This window comes from Bison bison, unplaced genomic scaffold (assembly GCF_000754665.1).
Source record: "Bison bison bison isolate TAMUID 2011002044 unplaced genomic scaffold, Bison_UMD1.0 scf7180017864317, whole genome shotgun sequence".
NCBI classification, from domain to species: domain Eukaryota; kingdom Metazoa; phylum Chordata; class Mammalia; order Artiodactyla; family Bovidae; genus Bison; species Bison bison.
This window is the reverse complement of record NW_011494889.1, coordinates 2,564,499-2,570,623: the sequence shown is the minus strand read 5'-3', so window position 1 is coordinate 2,570,623 and position 6,125 is coordinate 2,564,499. Positions and strand designations below refer to the sequence as shown.

At 45.2% G+C, this 6,125-nt stretch overlaps 1 pseudogene across 1 annotated transcript; it reads left to right on the top strand.

Moving 5' to 3' along the window:
* The first annotated feature begins 4,785 nt into the window (after positions 1-4,785).
* Positions 4,786-6,072, top strand: LOC104997882 (annotated as a pseudogene). Its single transcript, XR_826370.1, has 2 exons — positions 4,786-5,347; positions 5,379-6,072. The product of XR_826370.1 is annotated as a probable palmitoyltransferase ZDHHC4 (transcript).
* The last annotated feature ends 53 nt before the right edge of the window (positions 6,073-6,125 follow it).

The following is a 6,125-nucleotide window of genomic DNA, read 5'->3' as shown; positions in this document are numbered from 1 at the left end:
AGACATTACTTTGCTGACAAAGGTCCATCTAGTCAAAGCTATGGTTTTTCCAGTAGTCATGTATGGATGTGAGAGTTAGACCACAAAGAAAGCTGAGCCAAAGAATTGATACGTTTGAACTGTGGTGTTGGAGAAGACTGTTGAGAGTCCCTTGGACTTCAAGGAGATCAAACCAGTCAATCCTAAAAGAAATCGATCCTGAATATTCATTGGAAGGACTGATGCTGTAGCTGAAGCTCCAATACTTTGGCCACCTGATGGGAAAAGCTGACTCATTAGAAAAGACCCTAATGCTAGGAAGGATTGAAGGCAGGAGGAGAAGGCGATGACAGAGGATGAGATGGTTGGATGGCATCACCAACTCAATGGACATAAATTTGACCAAGCTCGGGGAGATAGTGAAGGACAGGGAAGCCTGGTATACTGTAGTCTATAGGGTCGCAAAGAGTCAAACACAACTGAGCAACTAAACAGCAACACAGATACAGATATGAGCGTTGGACCATAAAGAAGGCTGAGAGCCAACGATTTGATGCTCTCGAATTGTGGTGCTGGAGAAGACTCTTGAGAATCCCTTGGATTGCAAGGAGATCATACCAGTCAATCCTAAAGAAAATCAACCCAAATATTCACTGGAGGGACTGATGCTGAAACTGAAACTCCAATACTTCAGCCACCTGATGCAAAAAACTAACTATTGGATAAGACCCTGATGCTTGGAAAGACTGAAGGCAGGAGGGGAAGGGGATGACAAAGGATGAGATGGCTGGATGGCATCACTGACTCAATGGACATGAGTTTGAGCAAATTCCGGGAGATGGTGAGGAACATGGAGGCCTCGCGTGCTACAGTCCATGGGGTTACAAAGTGCTGAACATGACTTAGTGGTTGAACAACAACAACAATCAAAAGTTCTTAGAGATTCCTACTTACTGTTATTACGACCACATCAAAAAAACTGAACATCGTCTCCCCTTAGTAATGGAAGTATGGTCCTAGCTTTCCTCCATACACTTGCTCAGAAGAAATTCAGAAACATCTTCTACTGGCCAGTCAGTTAGGTACTGAAACCTACCAAGTCCTTGAGACTTTCATGGGGTGAATTAAGAAGGGAACAAATGCAGGAGTTTGGCAAAGCAGAAGTTTCAGACTTTTCCCTCTCAATTATCTGACTTCTGTTCTTAGATCTACCCTACTTTAGTTGATGAAATGAAGTCCCTATTGCTTATCGTGGGTGAAAATGATGACTAGCCATACACAATCCATCAGGGTAGCTGAAATTGCTCAGGCATCTCCTTGTACCCCCAACTAGATGGCTGTTATATAGTGACTGCTGTTATACACTTTTAATGTATACAGTGCTTCATAGCTAAGGAGCACTCTTCCTTACACTGACTCATCTCCTTCTCACCACATTCTGGTAAGAAAGATACAATTTCATTCTCCCTGATTCTCACAGACAGAAATCTCTTGAAGATTTCTCTCAGGATTGCATTCGGATCATCTTTTCATGTCCTTCTCTAGCTCATTTTCTCTATTAACTGGAATCTAGCTCACCTTCTTCCCCTTAGCACAGGATTTTTTTTTTTTTCCTTTCTAACCTCATCCCTGGTCAGTATTCTCCTTCTGGCAATCCTTTCCTCCGAGCTAACAATCCACCATTATCTGTCCCATTTTTGTTAGGTTTCTCTCCCTCTGCCTCTGCCCCCATCGCCCTTGAGCTTTAAAAGCAACCGCATTAGAACTTAGCATTCAGAGACAGCTATTTCTCACATAAAAATAGGTGCCACCAAAATGCAAATAGGATCAAAAGGGGGCTTTTATACCAGGCATATCCTTGGACAAGCAAATTGAAGCTGAGGGAAGGGTAGGCTCCTGAGAACTGACTCCCTGCCCCCATCTGGCATGATCTCTGCACAGTCTCAGCCCCCATCTCTTCTTGAGAACCCACTCTCTAAACTGCTTCACGCTTCTTTGTAGCCCAGGAAAGCTGACCTTTATAGGCTCCATGCCAGCTGCCCTCCAGCTTCTGGTTGGGTGAAGCAAACAGGTATCAGAGGATGGAAGAGGAGAATGAGCAGATGTGTATCCCCTGGTTCCCTCCCTGCGATGCAGATCCTCTTAGACATTCACCTCCTATAGCCACAGCTACTGCCGTCCCTGGCTCCGGGGAGTGTCCCTCCCTGACTCATTTAGGTTAAGGGGTGGTAATGGCACCTTCCATTACGAACTGCAGTTGGTAGGAGTCATCCTTCATCATCCTTGTTAGTTTCCTTGCCCCTGTCCACCTTTGTGTTTCCCTTCATTAAAGTCTCCCTAGTCAGCACATCTGAGGGTGACCTGCCACACAGGGTCCCTTCACAGAGCACATGGTGCTCAGCAACTCCCCACGCACCCCCCACAATGATAGCAACAACTGCAAATACCTTAGCAATAAACAATTAGCTAAGTTAACCCAACAGGGTGCAATGACCTAGAGAAATGTATCTTAAGGCAGATAAACACTGGGGAAAGAAAAAATGTTTTCATTTCCTAGGGCTGCCATGACAAAGGACTACAAACTAGGTAGTTTAAACCAATAGCAATTCATTCTCTCACAGTTCTGGAGGCTAGAAGTCTGAAATCAAGGTGTCAGCAGGGCCATGCTTCCTTAAAAGGAAGGGGAGAACCCTTCCTTGCCTCTTCCAGGTTCAGGAATTGTTGAGGATCCTTGGTTTTCCTTGGCTTGAGCTGGAGCCCTTCAGTTTCTGCATCTGTTATCACATGACCTGCTCCCTGTATGTCTCCACCTTCATGTGGCCTTTTCCTCATTTAGTCCCGGTCCAAATTCCCCTCTTCCATAAGGACATCAGTCAAGTTGAACTATGGCCCACCATAATGGCTTCATTTTAACTTGATTACATCTACAAAGATCTGATATCCAAATAAGGTCCCATTCTGAGGTCCTAGGGGTTAAGATTTCAACATGTCTTTTTAGGGGACACAATTCAACCCATAGAAGATGGGTTCAGAAGTATAGGCTGCTAGATGTCTGTGACTGCTTCACGTTTCTAAAGAGACCAAAGCGGCAAGGCATGCTGTCTACAGCTGATTAGTACCTGCCAACACAGCACCTGTGCCTGCCTACAGGGCTCAGCGTGGGGGATTTAAGAAGACACCAGCCGCCTGGACTTGTTCGCTGCAAATTCAGTACGACTTGTGAACCAAAATATCAGCTCCTCTAATGAAGCTGTGAAAAGGTGAGAAATGTAATAGGTCGTGTTTGTGAAAGACTTGAGGAAGCTCCGGGGGAATCCGCTGTCTATGGTGATGACCTATAATCATAGGGGCTATATTTAGACTCTTCCATTATAGAAAATGATACCACGTTTGCACTGGTCTTAACATGTTTATTTTCCTTAACATGTTTTTGAGTCCATTACTGCTTCTTTCAAAGACACGAACTCGAGAAAAAGAATCTCTGTTCTGAGTCCACAGACTTGCTACTTGGGTGTTCCAAGCTGGCAACTGGTATTTTTAACAGGTTTTTTTTTTTTTTTAATAGAATCAAGGGACAAAAGTCTGGTGATATCTTTAGATAGACTGAAAATCTAGAATTCTTAAATCCCAAGCTATAAGCTACAATTCTCCCTTGCTTGACCCTATAAAATCAACTCAGTGTTTCTCAACAAGCTTTACCACCCTAGAGCATTGCCTGAACTCCTCTACCCAGCGTTTCAGATCCACAGTAGTCTCAAAAAACCACATGCACATCTTATATCCAATCATGTCATTCCTTCTATTTATTTCTTCAGCAAATAATTTAGTCACCTACTATTTGCTTAGCAGGCATTGCAAACAGCAGGTTCAACTGTGTCTCCCAAAAAGATACACTGAAGTTCCAACTGAACCAGGACCTGTAAGGGAACCATGCTGTTTAGTCGCTCAGTCGTGTCTGACTCTTTTAGGGACTCCATGGACTGTAGCCCTCCAGGCTCCTTTGTCCATGGGATTTCCCAGGCAAGAATACTAGAGCAGGGGGCCATTTCTTTCTCCTGGGGATCTTTCTGACCCAAGGATCAAACACAGATCTCTTGCATTGGCAGACGGATTCTTTACCACTGAGCCACCTGAGAAGCCCAAAGGGAACTGTACCCAGTACCTGAAAATGTGATCTTATTAGGAAATAGGATCTTTGCAGGTACAATAGAGCTAAGATGAGGTCATACTCTCACATACATCAAAAATAAACATATGGTTACCAAAGGGGAAGGTGGGAGGAGGGATAAATTGGAAATTTGGAATTAACAGATACACAGTACTATATATAAAATAAACAACAAGGACCTACTGTACAGCACAGGGAACTATATTCAATATCTTGTAATAACCTATAATGGAAAAAAATCTGAAAAAGAATATGTGATTCACTTTGCTATATACCTCAAACATTGTAAATCAACTTTGTTCAGTCGCTCAGTTGTGTCCGACTCTTTGCGACCCCATGGACTGAAGCCTACCAGGCACCTATGTCCATGGAACTTTCCAGGCAAGAGTACTGGATTGAGTTGCCATTTCCTTCTCCAGGGGATCTTCCCGACCCAGGGGTCAAACTCAGGTCTCCCACATTAGAGGCAGACGCTTTACCATCTGAGCCACCAGGGAAGCCCAGTTATATATGAGGGAGGGAGTAAATGGGTGAAAGTCACTCAGTCGTGTCCGATTCTTTGTGATCCCATGCACTGTAGCCCACCAGTCTCCTCTGTCCATAGAATTCTCCAGGCAAGAATACTGGAGTGGGTCTGGGGACATGCCCTGGAGGTGCCGGCCCGAGGCAGCTGGTTGTTGACAGATCCCGGCGCCAGATCCAGCCCCCTAGGGGAACCATGTCTCCTGTAGCTTTGGGTGCTACCAGTTGTGCCAGGCGCACGGCGCTGTGCAAGAGGAGACGCCGTTTGAGTTCTCTGTGAATGTTTGGAGGAGGAATGCCAGAGCTGCTGGCTGAAAGCTATCCAGACAAAAGAAATATCCCCAGGATGGACTCTCTGGTTCTCTTCTTGCTCTACCTGGCTTTGGTGCTGGTTGGTTTTGTGATGATCTGCATCGGCTCAAAAACCCATTACTTGCAAGGCCTAATCAGCAGAGGAGCACAGATATCTTCATATATAATTCCCAAATGTCTTCAGAGAGCCATGCTAAGAGTGCTTCATTACCTCTTCCATACAAGAAACTACACCTTCGTTATCCTGCATCTCACCTTGCAAGGGATGGTTTATACCAAATATACCTGGGAAATATTCGGCCTCTGTCAAGAGCTGGAGTTTTTGTATTACATTTTTCTGCCTTATCTACTGCTGATTGTAAACCTGTTTTGTTTTTTTTTGTTTGTTTGTTTTTTGTTTTTTTTTTGCCCTTAGTTGTGTAACCAACCCTGGTACCATAACAAAAGCAAACAAATGACTGTTCCTTTAAGTTTATGCATTCGATGAAATGATGTTCCCAAAGAACAGGAGGTGCCCTACTTGTGATTTAAGGAAACCAGCGCGGTCCAAGCACCAAGTGTGTAACTTGTGTGTGTACCAGTTTGACCATCACTGTGTGTGAGTGAAAAACTGCATCGGGGCCTGGAACGCCTGGTATTTCCTCTCCTACCTCTTGATGCTGACAGTCTCAGCCACCACCATGGCCGTGGTGAGCACCATGTTCCTCGTCCAGCCGGTGGTGATGTCAGACTTGTACCTAGAGACTTACACTGATGACCTCGGACACTTGTAGGTTGTTGACCCTGTCTTCCTTATTCAGTACCTGTTCCTGACCTTCCCAAGGATCCTCTTCCTGGTAGGCCTTGTCGTGGTGCTGAGCTTCCTCTTGGGGGGCTACCTGTGCTTCTGTCTGTACCTGGCTGCCACCAACCAGACCACTAACAAGCGGTACAAAGACGACCGAGCCTGGTGCCAGCACTGCCGCCATATGGCCAGGCCCCCATCAGCAGAGTCCCAGGCTTACCAGCACATCCACTCCCATGGGCACTGCAGCAACCTGCGAGAGATCTTTCTACCTGCCGCTGCACATTATGAGAGAAAGAAGAAATAGGGATGGGAAGAGTGGTGCTGGCTTTTAAATACAGTATACATTTATTTATACAT